At 38.8% G+C, this 24,362-nt stretch overlaps 1 long non-coding RNA gene across 1 annotated transcript; it reads right to left on the reverse strand.

The window, feature by feature from the left end:
- Positions 1–1,832: 1,832 nt before the first annotated feature.
- LOC122561349 lies at positions 1,833–23,711 on the reverse strand. Its single transcript, XR_006314998.1, has 3 exons — positions 23,604–23,711; positions 3,375–3,450; positions 1,833–1,919 (listed from the first exon to the last, which is right to left on the reverse strand). It is a non-coding gene; the product is annotated as an uncharacterized LOC122561349 (long non-coding RNA).
- Between the last annotated feature and the right edge of the window lie 651 nt (positions 23,712–24,362).

Genomic DNA, 24,362 nt, shown 5'->3' on the forward strand with positions numbered 1-24,362 from the left:
TTGGAGGAGTTTAAGATGGTTGAGAAAACACTACATTTCTGCAACAACATGATTAAATATACATCAGTATTCGGAACAAAATAAATGAATTTATACTATAAGTAGAAGTTAATGAGTATGATCATACAGCCATTACAGAGACATGGTTACAAGAAGATCAAAGCTAGTCATTGAATATTCAGGGCTTATATGACTATGTGAAAAGTCAGAAAGACAAAGATGGTGGCAGAACGTGGTTCGTATGAGATGGAATAAATATAACAGTAAGGAATGATTTAGGATTTTATTATCTAGAATCCATAAAGGTCAACAATTGAAACACTAAGAACAGTTTTGGGCCTCTCATGTAAGGGAAAATATACTGGCATTGGAGGCAGTCCAGAGAAGGTTACTAGGCTGACACCAAGGACTGTCTTACAAGGAGAGTATGAGGAGGTTGGGTTTGTACTCATTACAGTTTAGAAGAATGAGAGGTAGCCCTATTGTAAAATAAGATTCTTAGGGAGCTTGGTCCATTAGATGTGGAAATGTTGTTTCTCCTTGTGGTAGAGTCGAGGACCAAGGTATATAACCTCAGAAGAAGGGGTTGCCCATTTAAGACAGAGTCAAGGAGGGATTTCATCCCAGAGGGTTGTGAATCTATGGAATTATTTATCACAGAGGCTGTTGAGGTTGGGCCATTAAGTACATTCAAGACTGAGATATACATACTTTTAATCAATAAAAGAATCAAAGGAAAAGGCAGGAAAGCAGTGATGAGGATTATCAAACCTGTCATGAGCTCATTGAATGGGAGAACAGATTCAATAGTCTTAATAGCCTGTATCTGCTCCTAAATTTAATGGTTTGACAGAGCTAAAATATAAGAAGGGGATGTATTCCGAGTCATAGAGTCATAGAGATGTACAGCATGGAAACAGACCCTTCAGTCCAACCCATCCATACCGACCATATATCCCAACCCAATCTAGTCCCACCTGCCAGCACTTGGCCCATATCCCTCCAAACCCTTCCTATTCATATACCCATCCAAATGCCTTTTAAATGTTGCAATTGTACCAGCCTCCATCACTTCCTCTGGCAGCTTATTCCATACATGTACCACCCTCTGCATGAAAATGTTGCCTATAAGATCTCTTTTATATCTTTCACCCTAAACCTATGCCCACCCCAGGGAAAAGACTTTCTCTATTTATCCTATCCATGCCCCTCATAATTTTGTAAACCTCCATAAGATCACCCCTCAGCTTCTGACACTCCAGGGAAAACAGCCCCAGCCTGTTCAGCCTCTCCCGATAGTTCAAATCCTCCAACCCTGGCAATATCCTTGTAATTCTTTTCTGAACCCTTTCAAGTTTCACAACATTTTTCCGATAGGAAGGAGACCAGAATTGCACACAATATTCCAACAGTGGCCTAACCAATGTCCTGTACAGCCGCAACATGACCTCCCAACTCCTGTACTCAATACTCTGACCGATAAAGCATAACAAATGCCTTCTTCACCATCCTATCTACTTGCGACTCCACTTTCAAGGAGGTATGAACCTGCACTCCAAGGTCTCTTTGTTCAGCCACACTTTCTAGGACTTTACTATTAAGTGCATAAGTCCTGATAAGATTTGCTTTCCCAAAATGAAGCACCTCGCATTTATCTGAATTAAACTCCATCTACCACTTCTCAGCCCATTGGCCCACCTGATCAAGATCCTGTTGTAATCTGAGGTAACCTCCTTCGTTGTCCACTACATCTCCAATTTTGGTGTCATCTGCAAACTTACTAACTATGCCTCTTATGTTGACATCCAAATCATTTATATAAGTGACGAAAAGTAGTGGACTCAGCACCGATCCTTCTGGCACTCCACTGGTCACAGGCCTCCAGTCTAAGAGAAGAAGGATTCCAGGAAGGGATAGTGCTAAATTGAAAGAATAAAACATAAAATATGAGAAAGTTAAATGGTAAACCAGAGATTACTAAACCTTTAAAAGTCAATAAAAAGGAACAAAAAAGGGGAAAAAAAGTAATATAAAAATGGACAGTGAAAGCTTCTTTAAATATATAAAAAGAAAAGTGATGTCAAAATGAACAAGGCCCTTTAGAAATGAGACTAGGAATATATTAATGGGGAACCTGGAAATGGCAGGGCAGTTAAATAAATACTTTGCATCAGTCTTCATGGTGGAGAACTCAAGAATATAAATAATCAAGGGCCTATAGGCACAGGGAGGTAAAAGCTACAATAAATATCATGAGAAAAAAAATTCTAGGAAATAGTGCTAGTGGCTAAATGTCAATAAACCATCTGGACCTGATGGGTTCAATCTTAATATTTTAATGGAAGTAGCTACAGAAGTGGTGGATGCACTGGTAGTAATTTTCCAACAATTGTTAGGTACTGATAAAGTCCCAGAGAATTATAAAACTGCTGATGTAACAATTTTATTCAAAAAGGGAGGTAAACAAAGAGAAGGTAACTATAGGCCAGTTTAGATTAACATCTGTCATGGAGAAAATGTTATAATACTATTATAAAAGTATAGAATATGTATTATAAACAATATAATAGCAGAGTATTCAGAAATCCAACTAAATCTAGCAGAGTCAGCATGACTTCATAAAGGAAGAATCATTACTAACAAATTGATTATGGTTCATCAAGGAGTTAACAAACAGGATAGATAAAGTGAAACCAGTGTTTGGATTTCCAAAAGGTCTTTGATGAGGTATTGCATGTAACACTACTTAATAAGGTAAGAGTCTTTGGTGTTGCGGGTAGTTATATTAGCATGGGTAGAAGGTTGGCTAACTTGAAGACAGAAAGTTGAGATAAAGGAGAGATTCTCAGGATGGCAACCTGTAACTAGTGGAATGCCACAGGCATCAGTACCGGAGCCACTATTATTTACAATTCGTATTAATGGCTTGAATGAGGCATATGAATGTACTATCATTAAATGTTCGATGACAGAAAGAAGTGGGAAGACAAATAGTGAGGATGACACAAAAAAAACTACAGAGGGATATAGATTGGAGGACACCCTTGATTGACAATGGCACTATCCCCTCCCTGATGACAAACCCCCTTGGTGACTGTTTCCCTTTGACTTGAGACATTTGGTAATTTGATTGTGAATATGAAAATGTCAATCATTTAAATTCTGTGTCATAGTTAAGTCAGTTTATTATTTTCCAATTTGTCTGTGGTCCTGTGCTCCATTATTTTTAGTTGTCAACGGTGAACAGCTCTGTCTACAAGTTGTCAAGCTGTTCCCATGCTCATCACTGAAACAATCATTTTAACAATTAAACGGAGCCAACAAATTTTCAGTCCAAGTTTTGTGCTAATTGTTCTGGTTTGCTGGTTTCTTACTAATGCTGCCTTTTCAGTTGCTCGTGTCTGTGGTTTCTCCTTTTCAGTGATTCATCAGTAGCTGTCTCACTGTAACCTGTGTGACAGGAAAAACCAGTGAATTATTTTTTTAAAGAAAAGTAGTATGGGCTATCACATCACTATTTGAGAAAAAGTGGCAAGTAATCTTAATCACCACTTCCAACTTGGATTTGGGTCTTTTATTTTAAATGCAGTAAATTAATATCTAAAGTCAATAAAATTGGGTCTGTACAGTCCTGCTATTAAACCACTTTGCATCCCTTCATTTAATGTTGTCTTAGTTGAATACTTGTTGAATGCACCACAGTCATTTGGTTCTAGGTTGTAATGAATTTACACATTTAAAAAATCATTTAGAAGAGCATAGGAATGAACCGAACATTATAAAACTATTGGTCATGTTTTTACCTGCCCAAGGAGCTAGTGTGTAAGTCAGACGGCCTGAAAACATCATTGTGACCTGAGTCAAATTGGCTGTTCCTCACATTCCAGCTATGTTGGTATTTATTGCCACTGGTATCAGATGACTACTGATGTGCAGAGGTTGCCAGCCCAAACAACTAAGCAAATAACTTATGCAATTAAAGACACAATTAAGGACTATTTTATTTATTTTATGTTGCTGTTGGCATTTTGCCATTGGTGACCACTCCTCCGCCCCAAAATGTGTAATGTGGGTGGGGTTGCAGGGGGTGTTGTTGCATAGTTAATTGAACTATGCCATCAGTAACCGAGGAGGGAATATCTGATGGACCGAAGTGCTGTCAGTAGTGAAGACAGTACATTGACATTCTCTGGAAAAGTTTACCTTTCAATAGTCTACACTGTTTTTTTTAAACTGCCACTACAGTGACCACATCTTCCAATGGCACTGCTGAGATTTCAATATAGCCAGCCTTCTGATAGGGTCAGGATCCTATCTACCATCCATAACTGACCAGCAGTCAAAAAGGCATCTCATAGGAGGCAACTGACCAAGTTCACTCCGACAAGTGTAGGCCTGAGACCTGCTGTTTACTCCAACATTGGCATCCCAATGTGCGTCACAAAATTCCCTTCACTTTATTTGCAGGATGTATGCAGTCATCCAGCAAAGGACTCTATTCATATTTGTTCCAAGGCCACCGAAACCTTCAATAAGTTGCCCTAATTATACCATAAGGAAGCATCAAGAAAACAATTAAAGATTACAAAATGCTCCAGCTCTATGACTCAGTTCATAGTGCACCTACCTTGGAGTTAGAAAGTTCTGAGTTCAAATCCCTTTCAAGGGTTTGAGGACAAAAATCAGGACTGGCATTCTACCTAGCCCAGAAGGCGCACAGTTTGAGGTGCTGACTTTTGGTTGCCACTATACTGGTGTTCTACCAGCCCTATCAGAAGATTTAAATAATCTCATGGCACTACTTTGAAGAAGATCAAGGGTGCACTGGTCAATATTTATACATCAAGCATCCCCAAAACAACAGATGATCGCACTGCTGTTTGTGAGACGTTGCTGTGTACAAATTAGTTGGTACATGTCCCATAGTAATACACTGCCTACACTTCAAACTTATGTCACTGGCTGTAAAGTGATCAGAGATTGCTAATAATCATGAAGTAATCGTTTTAAATGCAAGCCTTTCTTTTCAATGAATCCCATATCTTTTTTATTATTCCACAGCTGCACAACAATGTTGGATCATTTATCTTCATACAGTCTGAGTATTATCAAGCTCTTTTTTTGAGACATCTTAATCAACATAGCTTTTTCCAGCTTGCTTGTTAAATATTATCTGCCTCAAATTACTGACACATAAGCAATTCTATGGGCTCTGATATGTTTCTTATGTACTAACCTAATAGGTACCCTGTAGTGCCATTGTTAAGTTGGTGAATTGATTAAGACTATTCACAAGATTGAAAGTAGATATTTAATAAAGTCGTCAAATAGATTTTAGTTATTGTATGTATTTTCCTCATTTGCAGTACTAATATTTTTAGATATTTTATACATTTTTGTAATTTCTGGGCTCTCTGTCAAATATCAAACCATCTGATTTGATGATAGGTATCATTACTTCAAAATGTACCTGAAGTACAGATCAAATGTGCTTTTAAAATATTAATTATTAATTTAAAGCATCATTAAAATAAAACTGCTAGCTCATGATTGACCATTGTTAATGATTAATATATTACAGAAATATACTCTTGACTAGTTTATTGAATAAGTGAAAAAATAACAAATTTCCACAGCTTTTTTGTTATTAAGGTTGTAAATCAAATGCCAATGTTTTCATTGAATGGTCATTTGGTTACATACATCTAAGCACTGAATAAGCATACTCTGATCTACATTTAATCTGTCTACCTACTGACTAAGCAGATTATAGTATCTCACAGATGTTTTCTCATGCAACAGTACACATGTGCAGAAACACAGACAAAATCCTTTTCACAAGAAGACACCATTGAAAGACGAAAAGCTTAATATTCACAATGACACATTTTGTACAGTGAAAACAACTCATAAAGTTTGAAAAGACAATGCCTAAAAAGAAAGACCATTTTGTTGCAATAAGACCTCAATCCCATCAACTTTGTGCTGAGTTCAAATTCCCAGGGAAATAATGGGGTGTGGTGTTCATTTTAAAAATGAACCTTTGGAATTACCTGGAACCTGTTGAACAATGCAAGGGCTAAGGTCCCTCCAATGCTTTTGTTTAATTTTCATTCTTTCTTCTCATAGAATCACATTCTCTTGTCCCTGACCATTGAGCAAATTTGAAGATCCTAGCCTAAAGTGTAAGATTCTGTCCTGGAACCAAGTGTCCAGGTAACTTTGGCCCTCTCAGATATGTTTCAATGCCTGAAATTTGGACTGCAGCACAGCACTTCCATTGACCTGGAAAAGTGTATTGCAGATGTGGCTGTCATGGAAAACACAGAAAACTGCTGGCTCCCCGTTTCCTTACACCTGCAATATATCTTTTGTTCTGCCATCTTTAGTTTCATTGTATTTAACTATTAGGTTTCAAGTATAGAACATCACTCAAAGATTCCCCATAGTTACATTTATCTTTATGATCTTTATTACACAAGAGAACTCTCCAGCTTCTTGCAATGTAACATTTTAAACATTGCATTCTACATTTATCCATTTATGTGATCTTCTCAAAATTTCACCATGAACTCCCAGGCCATGAAGTGAGGTTAGCATTGGTTCCTCAGACTTACTGTTGACTCACACCTGCTTGTTATCGCTGACACTACTGCAGATTCCCAGTAATGAAAATGAATACATCTATTTCAACAAAAACAGTTATCCCAAAACTTGATAAATTTTTAACTTGTTTGGAGTCCCTCAAATGGTAAGGGGTGACAATGGCACCCCCCTACAACAGCGATTATTTCAGTAAATTTGCAGACTACCTGAGAGTTGTTCATTAAAACATTGCACACTATTAGCTAAAGATATTTATGTATTTTTGAAAAGCAATTATACACACAATAATCATGAACAGCAGTATTGAATGTAAGTAAAGCATAAGTTTAATTACTTTCTTCACAGTCACAAAATAGTTCCTCGCTCAACTACTAAAAAGCCTCCAGCTATTTCCATGTTTGTACATTTTAAGTGTACCCATCTTCCTGATCACCCCACAAAGCTAATGATCAACATCGACATGACCCTGATCAAGAGCAGGAGAATTGAAGGGAAGTACTATAGAATGAAACATAAAATTTAGTTGTAAAGCCAGGAGAAAAGTGCTTGTGAAATGTGATGGTTATGTTGGAAAGTAAATACCCTCAATGATATTCGACCACTTGATGAAATCCATCTTGGATATGTTTAGAAAATAAATGCTGTATTGACTGTCGCAGAATCACAAACCAAATGAATCAGAACATGCTCATAAATTTCACAACCAGTAAGCAGAGGAGATCTTGTCTATTGACTGCATCTTTGGTGCCTTACCTTCAAAAGAACATTAATATTGGGTATGAAGGTCTACAGCTTGAAGTTATGTGTAACAAATGACAGAACTCAGCATCAATTCTTTGAAAACGTTAAGATGCTCATTTTAAAATTGTGCGATTAATTGATAAAATAGTTAAAAATAGACAACTTGAAAATTGGACCCAACGATATAGGGTCAATATATTATCAAGCAATGCTTGAAACTAATTTTTTTAAAAAAAAAACTAGGATTGTGCTTAAAATGAAAAGTTTTGAATTATGAAAACGAAGATTATGAAATAAATACTAAAATCTGTTTAAAGACAATGAGGAGCATGATTGTTCTGAAACAGCTGGGAGCATGGAAATTTCATGCCATGATATGGAACTAATCAAGAATGAAAGAAGTGAAATCTAAGGTTATATTATTTTGTATTAAATACAAAGAGAACAAGACAAAACTTTCCAGAATCTTTCATCAGGCGATTCATTGGGTTGGCATGCAATTCACTGAAGAAAAAAAGTCTTGATGGCCACATGGTCTTTTCTCATTCGAATTTATTGTGCTCACAAATCAGTAGGTTTCACTGTATTGGATTAACCATCTGCATAAACTTTGAGGCGTTTAGCATGGAAATCTAGTACTTCAAAAACTGAATGAATAATAGGGATAAGGAAGCAGGTTTCTCTTAACACATTATGCTCTTTCAGACTTGTTCAACAGAGAATGACCAATTGAGTGCACAGTGACCCACTTATTGATGCCCTCAACAAGATTAACAATAATGAACATTTACCAGTCTCCTTGGCAACAGATTTAACAGTTTGCTGGTTTATTTTACTTTATCCAGTAGATAAATTATGTGTGCATGGGTCTGGGAAATAACTAGGAGAACAAGCAAATGTTAAGCAGAAAACCTTCCCATCCTATTTGTTAATGAAATGTGATAGATTCTTTATTTTCCCATGCTTTGTTTCTCAGGGGTAAAACAAAGAATTAGAAAAAACACAAAACAGAATGAACAGATATCATCATGTATTGAGCAACAGAGGTCATGCTCCTTTCGAGAAGGTTTTGATTAAATAAAGATGAGCAGTCCCAGTCTAGTACTTATTTTGGAACCTGGCCATGGCACATCATTTAGACTTTTATTAGCTCACTAACCCATTTATGCCTGGAACATCTGAAGTCTACCTGTCGCAATGATTTAAAATATACCAGAAATTAAAAGTGGTTTATTAAGTTTGTTAGTATTTTTCTATTCCAAAGAAATCAGAAATATTCTGTTTACCAGAGAAACAGGGCAGGATTTGATCAAAAAAGCTGAAAACTGTTCAATTAATTCAGAGTGTTTATCAATTTGGCGACTAATGTAAAATAAATTGTGCAAAATACCAGACAATAATGCAATAATGTTTTTGAATATGAGTAATGTATTATCAAACCAGACATTTTAGTAGTTCACCCTTTTGTATAGATATGCCATTAAGATTCTTTTAATTGACTGGTTAGCACTGATTATAAATGTACCCAGCTAATGAAGAAGCCATTTACACTTTAATGTCAGTGGTCTTTGTTTCCTTGGTTTATGATTGGGTCAAACACAGGTGAATGGGACTGGTCAGTTTAGGAAATCTGGTCAGCATGGACCAGGTTGGGCTGAAGGGCCTGTTTCTTTGACTCTATTAGTAAAGTCAAAAATAACAATGCCATACTTTAGTAGCATAAACCATCAATCCTTTTCAATATCCCATTTTAATGATGTTTAATACTAAATTATCAATGATTTAAAGCATAATATTACTAATATGTAATTAATTAATAACACATTTTGTATATATATATCATCATGTAAATCCCTGTTATTGCGATGGTGAAGTTTGGAAGACATTAATTACTTCATATCACTTAGAAGTTTTTGGAATTTAAGATCTTATTATTCAATATTCCATGAACTATATACAATCATAAATTCATAATGAGGTTAACACAGAAGCATCTCATTTCAAAGTCTCTCCACCATGTGATCAGTTACATAGTTACTGACATATTTACATTAGAGTGCTAACCCTTCACTGTACCTTCTAAATGTAATCAGCCCTTTAAAATGAACGACAATATGTAATACTTTGCAATTCCCACAAATGTCAAAAACATATTACTGAAAGCATAATAAACACTTTGAGTGAAATTTTATAACAGTCTAAAGACATGGGCTATGGGCTGTGGCAGAATCTTGAGTCTAGGTTAGAGTGGTGCTGGAAAAGCACAGCAGGTCAGGCAGCATCCGAGGAGCAAGAAAATCGACGTTTTGGGCAAAAGCCCTTCATCAGGAGTCTTGCCAACAAAGGCCTTCTCGGCATCAGGAGTAACTCACTGAATCTTTTTACTAATTTTCTGGGCATCAAAACAAGATTCTCATTCGGGAGTAGTGAGTTGCCTATATAGGGGGATTATTGCTTCTTAATGACCTTATTAAATGCATATCTCTCCTAAATAATATGCTGCTTCCCATCCTATCACTTGCAGTGAGAAAATTAGATGCTGAAAATTTTCAACTTGGAAGTCAGAGCAGGTACCTGACAACTTCAACTTACCACCAATTTGAAGAACCCTGTATGTTGCTCAGCATCAAACAGCAACTCTATGCATGATCCATGAACACCAGTCACATGCACACCCCTCATTCAGGGTCATTGGGATCCGATATTTACCAATCCTTCAGGATCCTCGTGGCACCTCTCCAGTTGCCAGATGCTTAAGAAACACAGACCTGCACTGCAGGACACATTAGCAACTTGCATTGGCAAGCTGAAGCAGGGACAGTTAGTGTGTACCAGCAGGCACACAGCTCACAGATTGGACCAGGCTGCATCTCAGGACTACTTGCTTGCTCTTTTAGTTCTCGCTGACTTACTGCCTATCTGCATTCTCACAGTATCCTGCCTTGCCATGTTAAAATAATGACGAGGAGATGCCGGTGTTGGACTGGGGTGGACAAGGTTAAAAATCACGCAACACCAGGTTATAGTCCAACAGGTCTATTTGGAGGTACTTGTTTTCGGAGCGCTGCTCCTTTGTCAGGGGTTTGGGCCTTTCTTGTTCAAGGCTGTGCAGTTACATCACTCAAGGGGGTGGTCCATGGTTCATCTGTCAGATCTGTCCAGAGAAATTACAGAGAGAAGGTGATAAAAGGGACAAGGTAGGTGACTGCCGTGGAAGGAAAACTGCGGGCTGCAGACTGGGGGAGACTCATCCATCGTCAGGAACACCCTGGCTTCAAGGAGGAGACAGTGTATCACCAAAACTAGCATAGTCATCTCACATGCCTGGGGTTCGAGCAGAAAGTTGGGCAACTGCTGGCTTATGTGGACATGTTGGCTGATGATCTGGAGGTGCAAAGCTTGTGAGGCTCACAAGAAGCATTACCAGGACAGAGATCTGGATATTTAAGGCCTCAATCCCACCCGTGGAAGCAGAAGCTAGAAAGCACTATCCAAGGAGCATTCACAGGCATGTTCCAACATGCTGGAAATCAAAATTGAAAAGACAATGGCTATAATGAGAGCCGGAATGGGCAGGGTAAGTGTCTCAGAATGTGAGGAAGAGGGAAGCAAGGCACAGTAATGTGAACCCTATTGAGGACAAGACTATTACACACAGACCCATGCACTATACAGAACACAGACCCATGCAGTCCTTAATCCACGGTCATCTCGAGGCATTAGCTCACTATTTGATACACCCGCCCTCACACATCACCAAACATTTCATTAACACCAATGTGGTGGAGTCGGTATTGGACTGGGGTGGACAAAGTTAAAAATCACACAACACCAGGTTTTGTCAAACAAGTTTATTCAAAGATACTAGCTTTCTGAACGCTGTTCCTTCATCAGGTGGCTAGTGAGGCAGGATCTTAAAACACAGAATTTATAGCATAAAATTATTGTGTCGTGTCATGATGAACAAACCTAGATTGCTGTTAAATCTTTCATCTTTTAGATTAGGTTGCAGGTTTTGATTCGACAATATGTAAATCCCAGAATTTCTATCAAGTCACATTCCCAAGATAACTGGGGTTCATGTCATATTAAGGTGACCCCACTACATTATACACTCACATACACACTCACACACAAGCACACATACACACACCCCCACCCTTATATTCTCACACACTCACACAGACCATCTCTCATACACACGCTCTCTCTGAGACACACACATTCACCTCCCCACCTCACACCCACATGCACACCCTCACACAGACTTATATTCCATCACACTCATGCACACACAAGTGTGCACACACACATGTGCATGCATGCACACACTCACTGTCCCTCACATGCATGCACACACACATATAAGTCTATGGGGTGAACTTACATTCGCAGAATTGTAGTTGCAGGTATATTCTATTTTGCTCACAAAGCATACAATCTACAGGCAGTCAATGGAGGCAGCAATCCATGTGACATTTTATAAATTCCTACTTTGGAAATAGAACCAGTCTGACTCAAGACTGGAATACAGACAGACTCTAACCTCACACCTTTAATACGGTGTCTGAGCTGAGATGCCACTTTTTTTTATAAAACCTTAAGTTATCTTGGGAACATCACTATGGACACCATGTTTCTCTTGCTTCCATGTGCTGTGGCAGCCTCTCAATGCATACACTGATCCATGATACATCCGGTGTGAACATGCAGTTAGACATCATGCTCGTCCAACTACATTCGGGACAATACAAAGATTCAAACAAACAGATATAGTGCAACATCAATAAAATTTATCCAAATGTGATACTTTAAATACAGTGTACTGAACTGCATTCAAAATTTTTGTTATTTCATTCTCTTCCATTATGTCTTCGTGTACTTGCAAGCTCTGCAGCTGGAGTGGAGAGAATATGCCCCGCAGTGGAGTCCATTGGACCTGGAGGCATGGTCGAGCAACAAGGAGAGCATTTATGTCGAGAGATTGCACAGACCTGGGTGATTACCTCATTCCAAACTGCCAGGATCTGCTGTTGTGGTCTCCTCTGCCAGTCTTCTGGAAGGAGGTTATCCCATTCACCAGGACCTCCAACACCATTGTCTCTTCTCCAACATCTTCTCAATGAATGTCCCAGACTGAGAAGGGAAGTTTTGGAATGCTGCTGTAGTCTGGGTGCACAGTTTCCTTTTAAAATGGAACAGGCACCATGCTTGCTGGTCTTTTCCAACAATAGCATATGGAAAGCTCAAGCTAGAATTGGCACCATAGGGACAGGGTAGATAACAAATGAGATAGTTTGGTAAGATAGTTCAAAAGACATTTCCATGCCCCACAGCCTGAGACTGCGTCTGTAATCAAAGAGTCATAGAGTCAGGGAGCTGTACTGCACAGAAACAGACTCTTTGGTCCAACTCATCCATGCTGACCAGATATCCTAAATTAATCTAGTCCCATTTGCCAGCATTTGGGCCATATTCCTTGAAACCCTTACTATTCATATACCCATCCAGATATCTTTTAAATGTTGTCATTGTACCAGCCTCCACCACTTCTTCTGGAAGCTCATTCCATACACGCACCACCCTCTGTGTGAAAATGTTGCCCCTTAGGTCCCTTTTAATTCTTTCCCCACTCATCTTAAACTCATGCCCTCTAGTTTTGGACTCACCCACCCTGGGAAAAGACCTCCTATCCATTGTCCCTCTATAAGGTCACCCCTCAGCCTCCAATGCTCCAGGGAAAACAGCCCCAGCCTCAGCCTCTCTCTATAGCTAAAAACCTCCAATCCTGGCAACATCTTTTTCTGAACCCTTTCAGGTTTCACAACATCCGTCCTAACAGGGAGACCAGAGTAGCATACAGCATTCCAAAAGTGGCCTAATCAACATCCTGTACAGCCGCAACATGACCTCCCAACTCCTGGGAGAGAGTCAGGACTGCAGATACTGGACATCAGAGTCAAAAAGTGTGGCACGGGAAAAGCACAGCAGGTCAGGCAGCATCTGAGGAGCAGGAGAGTCAATGTTTTGGGAATAAGCCCTTCATCAGAAATGTAGTCAATGCACTGACCAATAAAGACAAGCATACCTAATGTCTTCTTCAAAACCTTGTCTATCTGCAATTCCACTTTCAAGAATTATGAACCTGCACTCTAAGGTACCTTTGTTCAGCAACACTCCCGAGGTCATTACCAATAAGTGTATAAGACTGCACTGATTTTCCATTCCAAAATGCAGCACCTCACATTTACCTAAATTAAACTCTATCTGCCACTGACTTCCCCATTGGCCTATCTGATCAAGATCCTGTTGAACACTGAGGTAATCTTCTTTGCTGTCTGCTGCATCTCTAATTTTGACATCATCTGTAAACTATATGTCCTATGTTCACCTCCAAATCATTGATATAAATGACAAAAAGCAGTGAACTCAGCACCAATCTTAGTGGCACACCACTGGTCACAGGCCTCCAGTCTGAAAAGTAACCTTCCACCCACCACCCTCTGTCTTCTACCCTTGAGCCAATTCTGTATCCAAATCTTTAGTTTTAGACTTTGCAACCAGGGAAAGTAAATCCTCAGCACCTATCTAACAAGCATTTAGCTGTCCTAATCTTCAGCACATAGAATCAATCTAACTATTGTCTCTTATTGGACAACCCTGAATCAATGTAGTCAATATTCATGTTACCATCTTTAAGGTATATCAATTCTTCCTGAAGAGAGTAAAGTCAAAACAGTGCATAGTAGTCCACCTTAACTGGCACATGAAAGAGTGAACAACTTGTGGGTGTTAGCAAGAAGGGGCTCTTGTATTAACAAATGTAGCTTATTGCATGATAGCAGCTAGGCACAAGTTACATTGGCAAGGTAGACATTATTATTAAAACTATATTGGAACATTGCTGAAACATTTGCTCCCTTCAAGATCCAGAGCTAATTTCCTGATTTCCCAAACCAAGGCTGTATGATGTTATCAGATTGGATGATGATAATGCAGTCTCCGGCATTAATCTTTACAGAATCATTACTTATACATCACACCAGATAGGATGAAATATGCAGCAGCTGTGGATGACCTTGTGAGATCATAGACAGACTGAAATGGCCACATACAGATCAAACTGCAGATTGTATAGAAAACACATTCACTGCAAAATGATATGCAGAACAAAGAAATAGATGGGAAATGAGTTATCCAAGACAGAACAATTGAGCAAATGAGAAGTGAAAAGAGCCAAAGTACCCAAGCTCTGGAAGTTGTCAATGGGTTTGAGGATGCAATAGACATATGAACTATATAACAGCATCAAATGACTCACTGTATGTTATGGACTAGATAAACTCCCACAAAATATATTAGGAAGATATCAAGACCCAACTTTTGTTTTATTTTTAAAGGTTTTGTGTTCTGGATGCAATTGAATTAGTTAAATGTACCAGGCTTGAATCAAAACAAACTATTCTTACACAATAGGTAAAAGAGAAACAAAAGGAAGAAGAATTAGAATAACTTAATTCTATTGGAAAAATTAGCTGAAGAATAAATTATTATAAACAGCAACTGTTCCAATATAGTAACACACCAAAAACACCACTGGCAAAGGGCAAATTCAGTAAAAGATATTGTCTCACGTGCAATTCTCGTAGCAAGAAGAGAACCCAAGCTTTTAACTGTAACAGACAGAGGAATACCAGCTTCCACATTTAACTTCAAAACCTCAGCAACTGCTGAAAACTAAAACTAAAATTCTGGTTCTATGGGAGCTTGACCCCACCCATTTGTGCTGCTTCTATTGTTCCAATTAAAAATAAAACGCAAGGCCTCACAAGCTGTTTAATTTATTAGCTTGATCAGACTGCTCAGCACCCCTGTCTCTACCTCTCTTCATTAAAATAAAGAACAAAATACACCTCTTAAAGCCATTGTGTCATCAGTATTACTCAGTCTACAACATTAATCAGCAAACAGAAATTCAGAGAGTAAGAAATAAATCCCTACCCATAATTCTGAAACTGGAGCTTGACATCAAAGCACAGAGTAAAATTGTCTTGTTCTGATAATAGCAAAGAATCTTTCCTCAAATGGATGTCAAGGACAGCTCAGAAACTGAGCAATGTCATGCTAACTGCATATGGGAAGCTGAAATTCAATAGCTAGGAATTTCAAAAAAATCAATTGAACCCTCAAAGGAAAGGATGATAACTGTACGTCCTTCACCACTGAGCCCCAAGCTATATCCAATTCATTCTAGAAATCATACAATGTTTTGGCTTTAACCACCTTTTGTGGTAATGAATTCCATAGGCTCACAATTCTCTGGGTGAAGACTTTCCTCCTCATCTTAGTCTTAAATGGTTTACCCTGTATCCTTAGACTGTGACCACTGACTCCAGATTCTCTAGTCATTAGAAACTTTTTCCTATATCTACCTTGTTGAGTACTATTAGAATTTTACATACTTCTATGACACTCCCCCCATTCTTTTGATTCCAACAAATATAATCTGAAAGGATTCAACCTCTCCTCATATTTCAGTCCTGTCATCCCAGGAATCAGTCTGGTAAACCTTTGCTGCTCTCCCTCTACATCAAGAACATCCTTCCTCAGGTAAAGAGACCAAAGCTGCACACAATAATCTAGGAGTTGTCTCAGTGAGGCCTTGAGTAATTGCAGCAATCTCTGCTTCTACACTCAAGCCTTCTTACTATGAAGGCCAGCAAACCATGTGCCTTCTTCATCATCTGCTGCACCTGCATGCTTACCTTCAGTAACTGGTTTATAAGAACATCGACATCTTGTTGTACATTCCCTTTTCTTATTTTATGACCAGTCAGATAATAATCTGCCTTCCTAGTTTGCTGCCAAAGAGGATAACAACACATTTATCCACTTGATGCTGCATCTGCCATGCAATTTCTCACTAACTCAGCTTGGCCAAATCACACTGAAGCATCGAAGCATCTCTGTATCCTCCTCACCGCTTACCCTGCCACCAACTTTGTGTTGCTTTCAAATTTGGAAATATTACATTTAGTTCCTTCATTGAAATCATTAATAGATTTTTTGAATCGCTGGGGTCCTAGCACTGATTCCTGCAGTACCCCGCTAGTCACTGCTTGCCATTTGGAAAAAGACCCATTTATTCCTACTCTTTGATTTTTGTCTGCCAGTCAGCCTTTCATCCTTCACAATACATTACCGTGAATCAAATTGGGAGACATGGTGGCTCAGTGGTTAGCGCTGCCGCCTCACAGCGTCAGTGACCCGGTTTCGATTCCACCCTTTGGTGACTGTGTGGAGTTTGCACATTCTCCCTGTGTCTGCATGGATTTCCTCCAGAGACTTTGATTTCCTCCACAATCCAAAGATGTGCAGATTAGGTGGATTGGCCAAGCCAAATTACCCATAGTGCCCAGGAACGTGCAGGCTAGGTGGATTGGCCAAGCTAAATTACCCATTGTGTCCAGGAATGTGCTGGCTAGGAGGATGGGCCAAGCTAAATTACCCATAGTGTCCAAGAATGTGCAGACTAGGAGGATGGGCCAAGCTAAATTACCCATAGTTTCCTCCACAATCCAAAGATGTGCAGATTAGGTGGATTGGCCAAGCCAAATTACCCATAGTGCCCAGGAACGTGCAGGCTAGGTGGATTGACCAAGCTAAATTTCCATAGTGTTCAGGAACGTGCAGACTAGGAGGATGGGCCAAGCTAAATTACCCATAGTGTCCAAGAATGTGCAGACTAGGTGGATTGGCCAAGCTAAATTGCCCATTGTGTTCAGGAATGTGCAGGCTAGGTGGATTGGCCATGGGAAATGGATGGTTAGAGGTATGGGGTGGGATACTGTTCAGAAGTTGAGTGTGGACTTGATGGGCTGAATGGCCTGCTCCCACACTATAGGGATTCTATGATTCTATGAAATCTCACATGTTTCAATGTTACAAATTAAGCTCTTGTGTGTGATTTTGTTAATTCCTTCTGAAAGTCCAAATAAACCACATCCATTGGTTCCCCTTCATCAACTCTACTAGTTACATCCTTAAAGAATTCTAATAGATTTGTGAAGCATGATTTCCCATGTGCAAATCCATGTTGACCCTATCCAATACTGTCACTGCTTTCCAAGTCTCAGCTAATAATTCTTTTATAAGGGCCTTGAGCATTTTATCCAATTAGGCTGACTGGTATATAATTCCTGGTTTTCTCTTTGCTTCCCTTCTTTAATAAATTACATTTGCTGACATCCAAACAGTAGAAACTGTTCCTAAATCTATGGAATCTTAGAAGAAGACCACCAATGCATCCATTATTTCTAGGGACACCTCCTTAAATACACTAGGAAGTAGATTATCGGGACCCGGGGATTTATTAGCCTTCAGTCCCATCAATTTTTACAGCAACATTTCCCTCTGCATATTTTGGAGATGCCGGTGTTGGACTGTATATTGATTTCCTTCAGTACCTTCGTCTCATTCAACCTGTATTCCCCAACATTTCTGGTATGTTACTTGTGTCCTTTTTTTGTGAACGCGTAACTAAACTTAGTTGGTATTGAGTTAGTATTTAGTTGGTCAGCCATTTCTTTGTTCCCCATTATAAATTCTGCTTTTCTGACCGGAAGGGAACTATATTGTCTTCAACAACCTTTTTCTCTTCTCATGCGTATAGAACATTTTAGCCAGAGTTTTGTTCCCCCCAGGCTTACTGTAATGGATCAGACCAAACCTCCATTTTGAAAAGGTAGCTCAGACCCTAACTTTTCCTTGTTTTAAAGGCAGATGTGAAGTGCTGTGTTCCAGATGTGATGTGACTGGTCAAACTATTCAATGTTAAGCAAAACACAATTTACTTGACAGAGTATTGAGTACAGGAGTTGGGAGGTCATGTTGCGGCTGTACAGGACATTGGTGAGGCCACTGTTGGAATATTGCGTGCAATTCTGGCCTCCTTCCTATCGGAAAGATGTTGTGAAACTTGAAAGGGTTCAGAAAATATTTGCTTGCAACATTTAAAAGGCATTTGGATGGGTATATGAATAGGAAGTGTTTGGAGGGATATGGGCCGGGTGCTGGCAGGTGGGACTATATTGGGTTGGGATATCTGGTCGGCATGGAGAGGTTGGACCAAAGGGTCTGTTTCCATGCTGTACATCTCTATGACTCTATGACTCTAAAATGCAAACAACAGAAAGACGAATTTGGAATAACTTAATGATTGGAAAACTTAACTGAATATTAGAGACAGTACTATTCCTAATTAGCTGTTCCAATATAGTAATATCCCATAAACACACCCCTTGGCAACAAGGAAAATTGAGAAAAAGACTCACATGCAGTTTTCCAATTGGAAAAAAACATCAAGAGAAATTTCAGAAGAATTAGCAGCTAAGAGACATTCACTGAAGCTTCCAGCTCTTTTAGGACACAAAGGCCTCTGCTTAAAACTAAACCTAAGAACCAAAAAAAAATAGAAAGCCTGGTCTGAGAGAATTATCCACGTCCAGGCTGCTTCCATTGTTACAACTTTAAAAAACACCAAACCACACAAATCGTTTGCTTTCTTAAAGAAAGCTCATTACTTCTGCCTTACAATCTCTCTTGAATAAAAAGGACAAAATAAACTCTTAAAGTAACAGCACCATCTCATTACTCTTGTACTCTATGCTCTACCTTTTACTGAATCCCTTTGTCCTTCTTTGCTGAATTCAAAACTGCTCCCACTCTCAAGTCTGTTTTTTTAAAGGCCAATTTGTATGTCTCTTCCTTGGATCTAATACTATCTTTAATTTCCCTCACAAGCCATGGGTTGGCCTCCTTTCTCATTTTACTCTAGCACTAGAAAAGGATGAACAATTGTTGCATTTCGTGCATTCGCTCTTTGAATGTTTGCCATTGCTTTCCACCATCATACTTTTAAGAAGGTTTCCTCAATTTATCAAAGCCAACTCACACATCATACCATCATAATATCCTCTATTTAGATTCAGCACCCAAGTCACAGAATCAATGCCAGTCTCCAACTTGATGAATAATTCTACCCTATTATGTCCACTCATCCCCAAGGGGCCTCAAACAACTAGATTGCCTTTTTTTTCTCATTACACAATACCCCAGTCTGGGAGGTCCTGATCTTTTGTTGGTTCCTCAATATTTTGGTCTGGAAAACTATCCTGCATACATTCCAGGAAATCCTCTTCCACCATTTTTTATTTGCATGTGTCTCTAATTTCCTGTTTAATGCTATTCTCAACATCATCCCTACGGTTTGAGGATCGACATACAATGCCCACTAATGTTTTAGGAATATCTGGTACAAAAGTATCCAGGCTGTTTTGATAAGATGGTCAGATGCTTTGAATACTTTGGGTACCATGACACAGTCGACCCAGAAAAACCAGTGACTCATCCCCAATGTACAGTATTGATTAAACTAAATGTTAAGCTTGAAAAAGGACTCCATAAGATGGAAGAAAAATAGGGTGATCACCACAGTAAAAGAGCCTTTGGATTAAGTTAATCATTGTGGTGAAAGAGAAGCCAAATGGATGGCTAAGAATTTGTCTAGATCCCAATGATTTTCATCAAGGAATAAATAGCAATTACTATCTTCTTGCAAAGTGGAAGAGATCACACCAGGACTGCAAGGAGCAAAATATTTCATCAAACTTGATGCCAGCAATGGGCTTGAACATCAAGCTTGATGAAGAATTCTCACTGTTGGAAACATTCTGTACATCTTTTAGTTTGTTCAATCTCCTGGGACAAAGGACACAAAGGATGAAAATGAGCAATAGGTACACCTAACAATGCTCACATCTATAGTGTAGATGATTAATATCGTGAATACCACAGGAATGTTAGGATCGAACAAAATGCTGACAATTGCATTGTGAAAGTGCGAGAATGCTGGTTTTACAAATTTTGTCCCAGATCCTGAAAATGTCACAACTTTTCCGACTAATTTATCACTTCATCCTTAAATCCAATTGGATCTCATCTTGTGTGGCACCCTTGTTCAATGTATATTAGTTGCTAATATACATTAGTTGCTAATAGATGCTAATCCAATGGTTTCCCATTACCTTGCCTCTTATGCATAGTCAAGAAACTTGAACAAATTTGTCAGAAATTGGTTGTCTTTCATTAAATCATGCTGACCCTGCCTCGTCATATTTTGATCTTCTATTTGCTTACTTAAAACTTTGTTAAAAATAGATTACAGCATTTTCCCAATGACTATTGTCAGACTAGCTTCCCTCTTGTCTATCTCCCTCATTTCTTGAATCACCATGTTCAATTAGAAGCTTCAGATTTTTTTAGTCAACCCATTCAGATGTGCTATGACATACCACAGCTGGAACTTGAGCCCAGGATTTCAGGGTTAAAGGTAAGAACATTGCCACGGTGCCACAACAGCCCCTCAATAAGCAGTTTGACTTGATTAAAGTGCAATTATTGTGGTTACTTAATGTCATCATTGATTAATTTTTTTTCCTAACTTTAATCATTCCATTCGCTATGCCAGCCTATTGCTGATTGCTGTTGAAGGTGCTGACAAACTGCCTTCTTGAATTGTTCTTGGTCTTGTGCTGCATACACAGTCACAGAACTCTTCGGGAGGGAATACCAAGACTTTTACTCTTAATAGTAGAGAAATGGCAATAAAGTTGAGATGATGGTGTTCCTATGTATCTACTGTTCTCATTTTCCTGGATGAAAGAAGGAATAAGTTTGTAAAATACTGTCAATTAAGTTGCAATAGTGGATCTTGTAGATGGTACACTCTATAGTTATGTGGCATCAGATAGCAAGAATGAATGTTAAAGGTATTAATTCGGGTGCCATTCATATGGGTTGCTTCATCCTAAGTGATGTTGAAGTTGTTGGCTAATGTTAGCGCTGCAGTCATTCACACAAATAGAGAAGACGGAATGGACTGAGACTGATAGACTGCTCATTGTTGAACATTGATCTGAGAGGATCTGCAAGGGTTAATACTGAAAAGTGCTGTAAGCATCACTTGCTGTGATGATGTCATTTAGACTTGTGGGCACAACAGCTAAGGATCTCAAGAGTGAGACCTAACATCTGGTTCTCATCAAAGTCTCTGTAACAATGTTTCACATCTCAATGTAACTTGTGACTAGCTGCTAACATGCAAAATCCTACATCTTACTGACTACAACAGACTCCTCTAGTTCGACCAGCAAGTGATTTTTGTCCACCACAAAGGAGAGGCAGTAGTAGGAGTTATATTCCTCTACCCTAAGGGGATGGTGGCAGCAAATGTCACTGTGAGCAGTAGCTTCCCATGAAACAGATGGATGGCATCAACAAACTTGCCTGGCAAAAGAAAAAGTGGGTGAGCATGAAGATGAAAATTGACCTCCTAAAGACAGTTGATGAGTCGTCAATGTTGAACCAGCATAGTATGCCTTAAAGAGCAATATCCCCATAAATAGGTAAACAGAAACATGCTAAGGAAGATGTAAAAGGTTTGATGTTTATTTTTACAGAAAAAAATAGAGTAGATGTAGACCAATGATATATTTTTGTCAGATATAAACACTTCTTTTGGTTATCCAAAGTATCTCATCAGTACTCATTTAGGAGAACTAGTTGTTTAGTGGTAATGTCACTAGACTAGTAATGCATAGACACAGACTAATGTTCTGATGGGTTCAAATGAGTTCCAACCTCACCCTAGCAGATAGTGATGTCAATAATCTCTAGTATGAAGAAAGGTTAATCTAATAGTAATGATGTATTATATATGTCAAACAAAACTGGTTCACCAATGGCCTTGATGAAAGAAAATCTGTCATCCTTACCTGGTCTACATATGATGCCAGACTCACATTAAGGTGGCTGAGTTTTAACTGCTACTTGAAATGGGTAATTATGTTTGGACAACAAATATTGGCCTTGGTGTGCCCCACATACCCATGTAATAAAATGAAGTGATAAAATAGTTAAGGAATCTAATCATATTAGGGAAATGCATCCAGAAAATTAACATGTGTGACTATTGTGGTGCAAACTGCAAAGTACAATTACATGTTCAGTAATGAAGCAAGTACTTCTGCTTTTAAGGTTCAAATGTAGTTTAAAAAAGATTTTGGGGCATTTTTAAATACCAGGCTAAATGTTTGAGAAACACCATTGTTTACCTGCTAATGTCAACATAGGCAAAACTGATATAAGAGTGCAGAGAGATTTCATTACAGATTATCCGAACTGGGGATTAGTGCATGATTTAGAGATGCTACATCAATCGCTGTTGCATCATAAAGATCATCCCCATAGAGTATGTTTAATCCTGTAAGCAGGTCTTTTATACTTCAAAGTCACTACCATGTGTTTGTCACTTCTCCCAGGACAATATGTAGCACAGGAGATTGGCTAATAAGGAGCTAAAAAGATATTGATGCAAACTAGAACAACCAATTAAAAAGATTAAATGCTTCTTGATTTCAAAGTAGATTATGTGTCATTTTGATGACTCAATGGTTAAATGCTCAGCGGCTACGTAACTGTTCTTCATTTGTGAATTAAGACAGCAAATGAAGTTTATGAAAATGAGATGTCAAGAAATTAAATAACATTTTGCAATGCAGTTCAATTAGAACTTTGTAATGAATGATTACAGAATAGAACTTTGCACTATATTGTGGTTCCCTTACCAAAAAGGAAACATACAAAATTATCACTGCGTGATGTATCTCTGCCAATTTTACAAATTACTTTCATAAAGCAAGCTTCAAAAGCCACAGTTTCGATGTCTTGGGCCTGATTATAACAGAAATCCAAAGCTAAGAAAATGCACCAAATGAACCCGTAAGTAATTACAGTACAGAATAGGCTCCTCAACCCATTGTGTCTGTGCCAGCTCTCTGCAAGTGTAACTCGGCTAGTTCCATTCCCATACCCTTCACTCATAACCGTGCAATTCTTCTCTCCTCAGGTGTTTATCCAATTTCCTTCAGAAGCCCCAATTTGATCTGCCTCAGCCATAGTTTCAGGCAGTGCATTTCAGATCCTAATCACTCACTGCATGAAGTGTTTTTCCTTATGTCACCTTTGATTGATTGGCCAATTACTTTAAACTGGTGTCCTCTGGCTCTCACCAATCTGCCAACTGGAACGGCTACTCCCATCTACACTGCATAGATTCTCCAAAAGTTTGAACACTTATCAAATCTCCTCTCAACCTTCTGTGAAGCAAATAACAGCACTTTGTGGGCATCTCTTACCTTTGTTCCACAGAGCTTTACCTTCTCTAGGAGTGGTAGGGAAGGATAACCAACTGGTTGGAGAGATATCCATAAAATCCTGTCCAATATTGCTAATTCTGGGCTCTGTATTTTACTGTACGCAGGTGAAGGCTTTAGAGAGGATGCAGAAAAGATTTAGCTACATCAATCTCTGTTGCATCATAAAGATCATCCCCATAGAGTATGTTTAATCCCATAAGCAGGTATTTGAGAAGATTTGTAGCTAAGGTTGAGGTTCTTGATGTAGGTTTGCTCGCTGAGCTGGAAGGTTCATTTCCAGATGTTTCATCACCCACCTTCAGTGGGTCTCTGGGCGAAGCACTGCTGATAATTCCTGCTTTCTATTTATATGTTTGGGTTTCTTTGGGTTGGTGATGTCATTTCCTGTTCTTTTTCTCAGCAGGTGGTAGATGAGGTCTAACTTGATGTGTTTGTTGATAGAGTTCCGGTTGGAATGCCATGCTTCTAGGAATTCTCGTGCATGCCTCTGTTTGGCTTGTCCTAGGATGGATGTGTTGGCCCAGTCAAAACGGTGTCCTTCCTTGTGTGAGAGAGGGTCATTTTTTTTGTGGTTAGTTGATGTTCATGTATCCTGGTTGCTAATTTTCTGCCTGCTTGTCCAATGTAGTGTTTGTTACAGTTCTTGCATGGTATTTTGTAAATGACATTAGTTTTGCTTGTTGTCTGTATAGGGTCTTTCAAGTCTATTAGCTGCTAATTCAGTGTGTTGGTGGGTTT

Source organism: Chiloscyllium plagiosum, chromosome 2 (genome assembly GCF_004010195.1).
Source record: "Chiloscyllium plagiosum isolate BGI_BamShark_2017 chromosome 2, ASM401019v2, whole genome shotgun sequence".
Classification (NCBI taxonomy): Eukaryota; Metazoa; Chordata; class Chondrichthyes; order Orectolobiformes; family Hemiscylliidae; genus Chiloscyllium; species Chiloscyllium plagiosum.